The sequence below is a fragment of the Salmo salar genome, chromosome ssa11, assembly GCF_905237065.1.
Source record: "Salmo salar chromosome ssa11, Ssal_v3.1, whole genome shotgun sequence".
NCBI lineage: Eukaryota > Metazoa > Chordata > Actinopteri > Salmoniformes > Salmonidae > Salmo > Salmo salar.
In genome coordinates, this window is record NC_059452.1 from 70,699,729 (window position 1) to 70,712,757 (window position 13,029).

A 13,029-nucleotide genomic window follows, 5' to 3' on the forward strand; every position below is an offset into this window, starting at 1 on the left:
AATTTTGTGAAGAAAAAAAAATAAGTTAGGCTAAGATTGGACCAGCCATCTGGAATTTGCCCAAAATGCCAGATGGTCAGTCCGCCCCTGAACTCGAACAGTTACAAGCTGATGTACACAATACAAGAATATTAGGCGGATAACAATGAAATGGTCTGCCGGCCGATGCTGGTTTGCATCAGGTGAATGGCTCACATTAGGCCTAACTAAAGTCAGTGAAGCCACGAGGGGGAGCACAGCACCGTCTGCAAAACAGACAGATTAATCCACAGTTTTTTTTTTATTCAACTGCAAACACTACAATAAACAAATGCTTTACTCTCCAATCCTTTACTGTATTAATGTTAAAATGAAATGCATTTTGATTCATGAAGTATACAAACAGAGTGACTCCTTGGTCAAATAGTAAGACTCCCACGTTGCTCTTACATTGTGAGATAAATAACGAGTGATTCTATCTAACTTCTCCAATCCCTTGTCTCATGTCATCTCTAACTTCTTCGTCAGGTAATGGTGTGCAAGATTACATCTGCCCAAACATTCCTCAATTTTCCATCAGTTCTCCCTGTCTTCTTCCTCTCTCTCCCTCTTCCTGTATATGTAAGCTTCTCTGCAGGCCAGTTACATAGACCTCATCTAAAATTTGCCCACTGAGATTGTTCAGTCTTTGTACCACTCTATCTCTCTATTCTTCTCTTTCACCAGTCTATCCTTCTCCTCCAACTGTCTGTTGAACTCCCTCAGCATCTTTGTCTGTTAGATCATGATGTTCCTCTGTAACTCCGGTAGAACTATCTTCATCAGGTTTCTCTCTGCTTCAACTCTGGGATCTTCATGGTTCTCCTTGATCTCCTCAATCTCATGCCTGTGTCTCCCCTCTATCTCTCTCCTTTTGTCCTCTTTCTCCTCTCTAAATCTCCCCAGCTCTCTTTCCATCCCATTCCTCCTATCAGACTCCTTCAATAGCTCCCTCTCCAGATCTCTCTTCTTCCCCTCCTCATCCCTCTCTTCTTTCAACTGTCTCTCTGGTTCAGTTATTCGTTCTCTGAGTGTTCTAATATCTCCCTTGAGCTTCTGCATTACTCCTCCTTTCATTTGAGAGTCCTGCAGCTCTTTCTCTCACCTCTCTCCCCTCCCTCTGTTTCCTCTCCTCTCTCCCCCTCTGTATTATTCCCTCCATCTCTCTGACCTGGTCCTCTGCCTCCTGGTATGACTGACTGTTGTAGAAGCTCTCTCTGTTTCCTGACACCATCCCCCCTACCTGCTCCAGCAGCTCTGGGCCCTGAGTACCAAGGGCCCTGTCCTTAATGTTGAGGGCCTGGTACCTGCTCCCACACTTCTCTACAAGCTAATGGAGATCCTGACTCCCTGCTTGGAGAAACTCCTCAATGCTCAAGGCTTTCAGCATGGGGTGAATAGAATCCCAATGTGTTCCCAACAACCCTCGCAAAACATCTCCTCTATTCTCTCCAGCATCCCTCTCTCCTCCCCTTGGAGGGCTGTACTGGTACAGCCAGGAGGAAGGCGTGGGGTCCCGTGACAGACAGATGGACACAGAGACCCACATCCTGTCTCATTTCCTCTAAAGAGGTTCCAGGGCAGAAGCAGTGTGCAGTGTCCAGCAGCACCAGCCGTCTCTCTAACCCAGAGTCCTTAGTTTACTGTAGATCTGAATGTCATGACGTTTCTGTGGATAACCTTGCCCGTGGCTGACAAGGGGAAGTATATTTAGCAGATTGAATTCTCCTGAAATGAAAAAACTCTGAGATATTCATAGTTGTTCTCCACTGGGCATATTTTTCTGAGCTGTAAAGATTTAACAGTACAGTGCGTACCAGAATTAGCTTCTCTTATCTCTTTGGACCCATTCACATTTAAATTAGTGAAATTGCCTCGACGGCAGAAATAGTCTCAATGCTTTTCCATCCCCTGACATAAATACATGTAGCAGACTGGTGGTATCCTACAGTCTGAGAAGAGAGTATCATTACCACCTGCTGGTCGATGTTGGGAATTGCAGTGAATTTACAAAAATCTGAAAGTCAGACATACAGTACCATACTGGTGGGCTCAACTTGCACGCACTGATGATGGCCTCATTCCACAGGAGAGATGGTACAGGGACAAGGGCCAGCCAGTGTTTGCTGTTGTTCTAATAGAGGGTACAGGTATGTTGACTGGTTTGTAGAGTCTGCCATTTCCTGTACGCATAGACACAGGCACACACCCCCCCTGGATTGAAAACCAACAGTTCGCCCTGGGACGATGCACAGAGCCCACTTGTACTGCCTGCCTGCCCAGCTGGGTTAGGGTGAGGGGGTTGGGCTGGGCCTGGCTAGGGGGTAATGTTAGGGGGCAGGGAGTAAAGGCTGAGTTTGGGATAGGGAGTGCAGGGAAGAGGGCTGGGGGTAAGGGCTGGGAGTAGCGGAGGCTAGGGGGTAGAATTACGGGGTACGTTTGGGTGAGAGGGTGCAGGAGAGCAGTATTTCATTGGGGGGCTTCATTTTAAAGATACATCCAGCCACACTGCTCCCAGTCACGACTGAGTGACTAGGACAGGCAGAGAGCTGAGAGAGATCCAAGTGCTGTGTTTATCGCTTGCCACCCTGTAGTTGTATCTTGTTTTGGACTGGTGTACACAGAGGTGTCATGCCCCCTCAGATTTGTCATGTTCTAAAAAAGTTGTAATAATTTTAATAAACATTGTTGTTGTTTCTCTGTAATACTGCTAGCCAACTAACACATTTATGAAGTTGGCTTTACTTAGCCCAGATAGGTTGCCAATCTCCAAACCTCATAACTTGCTACCAAGAAGCCATCACAGTATCACAAAAACATTATTTTCAGTGTTATAGGCTAACTAGAAGATGAGGCACGCACGACAAGACATTGCGAGATTCAGAATACGAAGACACATGCGTATGATTCTTTCTGCCTGCCCCATCCTCTCTCCCTCGCGCTGGCTCGCCTGCTCTTTCTCCCGTAATGATGCGAGTGTGTGTTCATTCTTCAGTCTGTTGCGTGTAGAATATCCTAGCCAACGAATTGACGATAGGCCCTGGTTTTCTGATTGCGAGACACAGCACTCTATTGTGTGATACCGTTCCTGATTGCCGGTCGATAGGCCTAGTGCCACAGTTCTGAATGTCTGCCTGGTGGCCGACCTGCCTAAACTGTGCCCCTCCCCTCCCCTCCCCTCCCTCTCCGTCCCTCGCTAGCTCGCTATGAAAGATACAAGTGTTTGTGTTCTCGGACGTATGGCAACTGATCAGTCCCCTCCATTCCAAAAATACTGAATCTTAGGAGTCGATTCCTAGCAGGATCAAATCTTGACACTCAGAAGTGGGAGTCAGCACAGGGAGTAGACGTGCAAGGAGTCGAGGAATCAATTATTTTGGAGTGTACTCTCCACCACTACGTCATCGTCGTTAACAGTTGGAAAATGGCAGCGGCGAAGTCCTGTCTGGCAATACTTTGAGAATTGAATTGAGGTGGTGAAATGCAAACTTAGCCAGGTTGGAATTGAGGTCCAGTAATGGAAGCACAGGTGCAATGATTAACCATCTGAAAGGGACCTACCGTCAGACTAAAACCGTTGCTGGCAACAGTGCAGCTAGCTGCATTGTGATTTCACGTGGAAATTGTATGAATTTTTATGGAAAACCGAGAAAGAAAATGGCTACTATGGCTACTATCAATCAAGTTAGAGTAGCTAGCTTGTCTAACTATCTTAACCAAGATATCACAGATGAAACAAAATGTTCACCTGCCCCTTTAAGGGCGGGAGGTTACCGTGGTAAAGCGACTGGAGTCATGTTTGTGCCTATGAGATTGAGTCTGACTAGTAGTCAGTGTTGTGTCGTCTTCCCTAGCAGTTGAAACTCAAACACAGAAAAACAACCTAGCCTATGAACAAAACAATGTAAATGGCCAAGAAACACAAGGACAAAGTCTCACTTCAGCAGACTTCAATTAAATTAGCTGGCATGCCTGCCGGAAAGGTTGGTAGACTTTAGAAAAGCAAGCAATAACTAAATGTACTGAGTAAGACTCGCGTTCTTTCAAACTTTTATCCAGATATTAGCGGAGATGCAGAGAAGCACATTTTGTTTCTTCAAAAAAAGAACCACTAGTTAGAAGGACAGCTCAAGAGTTGTGCTTAGATACGCAGTATTTTTTTTATACATAGAATTAAGCATAGTGATTATATCTCTCGATTGAAGGAAAAATGCTAAATTCTATTATTTACAGAGTGGGGTTTAGCCACAATAAAAACAACCTGATTTTGATTATTTGGTAACCCAGCGCTGGTTAAATAGTGGACAGAACAGATGTTGGGTTATTTTGACCCATTGAGTTGGGTTTCGTAAATAACCCATGTTGGTTTTTTTGGGATTACCCAAACAGGAGTTAATTTAATAATCAGCTGGGTCTTTTTGAACATAACCTTTAGGTTATTTCCAGGAGGCGTGGTTTATAAGGGGCATGGCTTTCAGCTAGATCTTATTCATTATTATGTTAAGTTTACGTACTGCAAATTCACATTTCAATAATATTTTTGGGGATATTCTCCTTTAATATTAAGATGATTTATTACATATTATATTAAGGTACACCACCTTATTGCCTAATTATATCCTTCGATGGGATTTACATAGGCTTTTACACTTGAGTAATTGCCATTGAAGCTACAAAAGCTGCAATGTTCAACCTTAACAAGTATGCAACAGACAAGATGAACAGGAATGATATTTACTCTCACGGGTGGCTAATAATCATTATCTAATATCCACGCCCTTACTTAACTACACCTCCAGTCTGGGTCATATCTCAAATACCCAGCACCAATAACCCAGACCCAGCATCAATAAACCAGCAGTTTGTAAAGAAAAATAACCCAATTAAGTGACCCAACGTCTGCAACCCAGCAGTTGGGTCAACCGTGGGTCAACCCATCCACCCTCGCATATCTTCTGGGGTGCATGACGCCACTGTGTACAGGAGACGACGATGGTCCGTCACCATCCCGGGTCCTGGAGAGCTTAGTTCCCACAGACAGACAGTCAGTCATCTCTCTCTCTCTCAAGGTGACAGAGTGTTTCTCCTTATCTCTGACTGTGTGTCCTGTCCCACGTGTGTGTGTATGAGATATACCACTATCCCACATGTGTGTGGAGAGATAGACCGAGGGGAAGAGGGTTTCTATTACAACACAGGAAGTACCCCACTTCTCCATCCTCTTCTCCTCCTCCTCTTTCTGTCTCCTTCCCTTTCCTTTTTTGCAGCAGTATTTGAGTGATGGTGAACTATGCAGTAGGACAGGATGACTGGTTTCAGATGAAAGACCTTGGATCTGATGGGAAAAGCTTCTCTGTGAATGTGAGAGAGGATGTGACAATGTGGTGTTTTGCTTCTCTTCGCTCTCTGGGTGTGTTATTGAGGACGCAGATCAGAGGAGAAGCTAAATCAATAAATCATTCAAATAACTAAATCTGTCACTAAATCTCTAAAATCATCAAATCTGTCAGTGCAAGTTATCTCTGTGTGTCTGAGGGCCAATTGTGTGAGCTGGTGAAACATCAAAGAGTGAGTTGAGCACTGAAGTTGACCTTAAACTCAGGCCACAATACAAGGCTAATAACATGGTATTAGCCTTGACAGCTCTGTGTGTGTGTGTGTGTGTGTGTGTGTGTGTGTGTGTGTGTGTGTGTGTGTGTGTGTGTGTGTGTGTGTGTGTGTGTGTGTGTGGGGGGGTAATAAGTCAAAAGTTTGGACACCTACTCTTTCAAGGGATTTTATTTTTAGTATTTTCTAAATTGTTGAAGTCGGGGGATTGTGTAGGACAGGTCATCTGATGCAGCACTCCATCACTCTCCTTCTTGGTCAAATAGTCTTTACACAGCCTGGAGTCACCAGCAAAGCACCCCCACATCACACCTCCTCCTCCATGCTTCACGGTGGGAACCACACATGTGGAGATCATCCGTTCACCTACAGTTGGAACCAAAAATCTCAAATTTTGACTCATCAGACCAAAGGACAGATTTACACTGGTCTAATGTCCATTACTCATGTTTCTTGGCCCAAGCAAGTCTCTTCTTCTTATTTGTGTCCTTTAGTAGTGGTTTCTTTGCAGCAATTCGACCACGAAGGCCTGATTCACGCAGTCTCCTCTAAACAGTTGATGTTGAGATGTTACTTGAACTCTGTGAAGCATTTTTTTGGGCTGCAATTTCTGAGGCTGGTAACTCTAATGAACATAACCTCTGCAGCAGAGGTAACTCTGGGTCTTCCTTTCCTGTGGCGGTCCTCATGAGAGCCAGTTTCGTCATAGCGCTTCATGGTTTTTGCGACTGCACTTGAAAAACTTTAAAAGTTATTGAACTGTTCCGGATTGACTGACCTTCATGTCTTAAAAGTAATGATGGACTGTCGATTGTCTTTGCTTATCTGAGCTGTTCTTTCCATAATATGGACTTGGTGTTTTACCAAATAGGGCTATCTTCTGTATACCACCCCTACCTTGTCACAACACAGCTGATTTGCTCAAACGCATTAAGAAGGAAAGAATTTCCACAAATTAACTTTTAACAAGGCACTCCTTAATTGAAATGCATTCCAGGTGACTACCTCATGAAGCTGGTTGAGAGAATGCCAAGCGTGTGCAAAGCTGTCTTCAAGGCAAAGGGTGGCTACTTTGATGAATCTGAAATATAAAATATTTGTTTAACACTTTTTTGGTTACTACATGATTCCATATGTGTTATTTCATAGTTTTGATGTCTTCACTACTTTCCTACAATGTAGAAAATAGTAAAAAAAAAACCTGCAATGAGTAGGTGTGTCCAAACCTTTGACTGATATATATATTTTTTACAATAAACAAAAACATACACAGACAAAAACAATAAACAGCCTAACATTTACATACATTATTTCAACAAACAGTTCTTATAGAATCCGTTCCAGACACCTACTTAACTATGCAGTTGAAGTCGGAAGTTTACATACACCTTAGCCAAATACATCTAAACTCAGTTTTTCACAATTCCTGACATATAATCCTAGTAAAAATTCCCTGTTTTAGGTCAGTTAGGATCACCACTTTATTTAAAAATGTGAAATGTCAGAATAATAGTAAAGAGAATGATTTATTTCAGCTTATATTTCTTTCATCACATTCCCAGTGGGTCAGAAGTTTACATACACTCAATTAGTATTAGATAGCATTGCCTTTAAATTGTTTAACTTGGGTCAAACGTTTCGGGTAGCCTTCCACAAGCTTCCCACAATAAGTTGGGTGAATTTTGGCCCATTCCTCCTGGCAGAGCTGGTGTAACCGAGTCAGGTTTGTAGGCCTCCTTGCTCTCACACACTTTTTCAGTTCTGCCCACACATTTTCTATGGGATTGAGGTCAGGGCTTTGTGATGTCCACTCCAATACCTTGACTTTGTTGTCCTTAAGCCATTTTGGAAGTATGCTTGGGGTCATTGTCCATTTGGAAGACCTATTTGCGACCAAGCTTTAACTTCCTGACTGATGTCTTGAGATGATACAGTGAATTATAAATGAAATAATCTGTCTGTAAACAATTGTTTGAAAAATGACTTGTGTCATGCACAAAGTAGATGTCCTAACCAACTTGCCAAAACTATAGTTTGTTAACAAGAAGTTTGTGGAGTGGTTGAAAAACGAGTTGTAATGACTCCAACCTAAGTGTATGTAAACTTCCGACTTTAACTGTGTATGTTCTTAGCTTCATCCTTTGAAAATAGACACGTAAAAAGATTCTGGGGTGAGAATGCACATCTTCAAGATATACCCATTGTTCCTCTTTAGTGCATTTAACAATATGTCATAAGTAAAAGCTTTGGGTGGCGAGTTGATATAATTCCAAGTCCAGGTTTAAATCACCCTCAGACTTAGGAAGATGTAAAACTTTCCCTTTTATTTGCCCATATAAAGTCTTATGATCGAGTATACTTTTTTTAAAGAATGTATTCGGTAAGGTAAACTGTATTACCGTAAATAAATATAAAACCATTGGGAGCCATGCCATTCTAAAAATATTTATTCTACCTGTAAGATTTATGGGAAGATTGTTCCATTTAATTAAATCTGCTTTCATTTGGTTGAGTAATGGGATAAATTATCTTTATATATTTGCTGTCTGTTGTCAATTATTAAGCATCCTATATATTAAATATTTTTTGTTGTCCACTTAAAGGATTGCTGTAAATCACAGGAGGTTGGTGGCACTTTCATTGGGGAGTACAGGCTTGTGGTAATGGCTGGAGCGGAATTGGTGGAATGGTATCAAATACATTAAACACATAAGTTCCATGTGTTTGATGCCATTCCATCCGTTCCTTTCCAGCCATTGTTATGAGCTGTCCTCCCCTCAGCAGGCTCCACTGCTGTACATCAATATTATTTTTATTTTTCCTATTGCAATTATTTCCATTTTATTCCACATTTATTTAATATCCTGAGATTTTAGAGTATTCTGAAAATATTATTTTCAAGAGGTGCATTGAGTTTTCAATGTTTTTCAGGTATATCAGGAGATCGTCGGCAAATACGTTTAGTTAGTTTATACTCATGTTTAACAATACTGATACCTGTTATGTTTGGGTCCTGTATAATTATTCCTGCAAGCGGTTCAATTGCCAGTGTAAACAGGAGGGGGGAGAGAGGACATCCCTGTCTTGTACCCCTTTCTATACCAATTTTATCAGATAATGTGTTATTTGTGTATATTTTAGCTTTAGGAAATGATATAATATTTCTATAAAATGTATTATTTCAACTGGAAAGTTGAAGGCTTCGAAAGTTTGGAATAGAATAGCCCATTCAAGACAGTCGAAAGACTTTTCGTCATCAACAACCAGTATTGACAAACCTACATATTGTTTTTTGTGTATTGTATTATACTGAAACATGTTCGTTTATTTGTTTGTAACCCTGTTTGATTAAGACTTTTGCCATTCTGTTGCTTATGAGTTTTGTTATCATTTTAATGTCGCAATTTATTCAGTCAAACTTTTTTATTTATTCTGATTTGTATTGATTTTCATAGAAGCTTTTAAAATGGTCATTAATAGTGTTGTTTTTTCTAATTAAAGCATCCGTATCTGTAAAAAAGAACTGGTTTGGCATGTATTCGTTTTGTAAGGGCTGCAGGGTGTTTACTGGGTTTATTTTCCATTAAATACTATGTTTTATTTGTGTTTAACTTGTTGTTGTTGGCTCTCTTCAAACCTAAAATATCATGATAATCGCATACTCTGAAAAAGTTACATCTGAGTTCAAAATAGAAATGTAAGAAAAATCTTTACAAACTAAAGAAGAAAACAACATTTCCGAACTGAAGCATTATTCCTGCTTAAGTTCAGAAATGTTGTTTTCTTCTTAACCTTGTAAAGATTGTTTATGGGCTTCTTTAAGATAGTGATTTATTTTTCTTACATTTTTATTTTGAACCTTATGCTATTTCTTGCCATCGTGGAGCCTGTGTACTTTTCATGTAAAAAGTTTCATTTTGTTGCCATTTACTTGTACAGAATCAAAGTTAACCTTGTCTGTTCCGTCTAGCATTGAAGAACCAGATAAAACATTTTAGCAGATATGGAAGAGTCATAGTATGAATACATAGTTATTGTATCTATTGCATATATAAAATGTGTAAAAATGTAGGCTGAGCAATCATTTAACAGAGAACACACAAAAAAAAACATAAAGGAAAGTACTTCTTTGTACTCTGAGGCACTGTTCCTTTTTAGGGCTTTTAAGATCCAACTCCTCTCCTAATGTACCAACAGTCTGTGGATGATGTTATTATACTGTACATTGAACAACAACTGTCAGTTAAGTACTGTGGTCAGTTTGCAATACCTTGTGAACTCAATTAAAGTATAGTGGTTAGTTGGGCTCTACTTGGGGAGAGTGGGTCCACCGAAAGTGAGATGTGTGGAGGCACCACACATATTTCAGGGAAGTGTCTAATGCTCTCCCAGCCACCCCGTCCCGATCCCTCGGATAGAGCCCATCTCCACTCTCACCAATAACCACCATTGAATCCCAGCTATAATAAAAACAAGGAATACTCTAAAATCTAATCTGTCCATAACTCTTATTCATTTTACAGTAGGTTTGCAAGTCAAAAATGGTTTTAATTACATTGTAGTATAGATAAATCCTTCCTTCCCTCTCTCCCAAGCTAACCTTATCTATCTCCACCTCCCCCTCCCAGTTTTCCCTCACCCATTACCCCACCCAAGCCAAGTTTGTCCCAACCTTCCATCCTTACCCACCCAAGCAAGCTTGTCCCAAAATCCATTCTCAATCATTCCCACACAACACATAGCCTATGCATCCAGGGGGCTTTTCATGTCCACCCCTACTTCAGATGGTCAGATTCTGAACTCTTTCTGGAGTTGTGGGAAAGGAGGGAGGAAGGGGAGAGAGGTAGGGAGGGAGAGAGCGAGAGAGAGAGCGGGCATGAGTGCAGTGACTGTTTACGATCAACATGCCTTACAGGGGCAGTATTCTGCAGGAGTTGTGTTTCCGCTGTGTGTGTGTGTGTTTGGAGTGTTGCGAAGTGTCAACATGGTGTGTGCTATGAACCCGTCTCCTCCCTCTGTGGGCATGCGAGAGCGTAAGTGTGTGTGTGTGTGGGCTTGTATTACTATCTTCGTGGGTACCGAAAGTCCCCACAAGGATAGTAAAACTTTTCCCAGGTCCCCACGAGGACAAAGGCTGTTTTAGGCTTAGGCTTTAGGGTTACGATTAGGGTTAGGGGTTAGGCGTTAGGGTTAGGAGTTAGGGAAAATAGGATTTTGCATGGAAATCAAGGATGTGAAGCAAAACATATGCTGTGTGTGTGCGTCTGTGTGTGCGTGAGTGTGCAAGTGAGAGAGAGAGAGAGAGAGAGAGAGAAATAGGGGGCAGGGTGGAGTAGAGAGCAGAGCAGACCCCCGGTCTCAGAAAGCAGTCTGTTTCCTCTAAAAGGTCTGAATCAGCTTGGTTAGAAAAAAACCCAGACAGGAATTTTATTAGATAGCTCCGGTTGGCGGCAGAGCCTCGAGTTCTCTGGTTTAAAATTGCCAAGATGCACAAACTCCGCTTGAAAATCAGAATGTTGCAGACCTCTGGAAAACATCGGTCTCTGTACCATATCCGAGTCAGCGAATGGGCTTTAACCAAATTCTTGACCAAAAAAATGTTGTTTACAACGGCAATGTTATGGCATTGTGTTATAGACTGCAACAGTCAGGTACCCAAACTAACGGTCAACTACAGCACATAAATTTGATTCATTCTGGTGCTTTGAGGCAGAAATCCAATGCTCCCACCCCTGACTGGTGCCGGCTAAGCACTGTGTTGTATAAAAGGGGGTATATCTGCAGGAAAGTGGCAAATAAGGGACTGTTAGAAAGGGGGTCATACAAACGTTGCATTTTTTTGTTGCTACAGGTAACATACCGTGAATTCTGTCTGAAATAGGTCTAGAAATATATTCCGGCATAATGGGGGTACTATTTCAGTCCAACGCCGTCAGTAAAGAATCTCTCTTTTCATAGTCGTTTTTGGAGATGGAGAGAGCTCTCAGGGCCAGAGAAAGTGGCTAGTTGCTGTTGAATGGACTAGGTCACCACTCCATGTAAAGTACATGGAGCCCCAGCTCTAATTAAAAGCAGTATTATTGTTAAGGTGTGGCTGCCACACCACTTCATGTCTGAGACCCAGTGTTAGATTTAGACCTGTATAATGTTCTCATTACACAAAATCCCAGCCCTTAACACACACAAAGACCCCCTGTCCTGCACAGACTGTGTGTGTGTGTGTGTGTGTGTGTGTGTGTGTGTGTGTGTGTGTGTGTGTGTGTGTGTGTGTGTGTGTGTGTGTGTGTGTGTGTGTGTGCACGCGCGCGCACAAGTGTGTGAGACTGGAACAGGCCTAGTGGACTGGGGAGTTAGAGAGCAATCAAGAATATGTTTCATTGATGTTCTTAAGCGGACTGACTTCATTTTTGACACAATTAACCCCTTTAAATTAACATTTCTAGCTATCATCAGAAAAAACAACACAAACAAGAATGATTTATTATTCACGCTTTCGGGAATTCCAGTGGCTTGGCCCATGCTAATCCTGGTCAAAAAATCAAATAGACAAATATCCCACCAACCACTCTCCAAATAAATAGCATAACACCAAATGTAGTGACTTTTCTCTCTATTTGAATGAGAATGAGAAAATATTACCATTATTTTTACAATCACTCCAGAGCTCTCTGGGGCCAGAGACCAGCATGGAGGCTGGCTCTGTAGACCTCTCACTCTCCTCAACATCAAACAGCTCCTATAGACAGACTGGTGTTCAATCTACAAAATTGTGTTAGCTTACACAATTCTTCAGGTCTTGGACGAGGTTACATATGACCTTCGTTCACTGAACCTCCAGGAGCCATCTAAAGCTCTTGGAGATTTCTTGCAGTCTAGGAAGTAAATCTAGCCAATTCTAAAGATTATCCCAATAAACACACAATTCTCTGTATACCGTTCAGACAGTTGGTGAACTTTCCAAAAAGAAGTTAGTGTCGTTAGTGAATGTCTTGACAAAGGTCGATAAACTCTATAGGTAAGTAATGGTGTGAGTGGGAGCCCTTCTGTTGATGACCTGAGCTATGGAGCTTATATTCCCATCAGCATGAGCAAGACAGTGTGTGTGTATGCATGTGGATGAGAGTTAAGGTAATAGTCAATTCAAAGGGCCCATGAACTTTAACAGAGACAGTTTCCCACCCGTCCACTAAAGTCCTCGGTTCCTCTCACATCCGGTTCTCACAGGATACTGCTCTGCTTATGTGACTAACAGGTCAGGGGTCAGGGGTCATATCTGATACCGCTACACTGGACCAATGAGAGGGCGTGTTATTGTAGTGATAATCCAGCTAGGCTTTACAGGACTTCTGCGAGAAGCTATAAAGGGACTCTTCTAGATGGTAGTAAATCCCATCTTTCAGACCG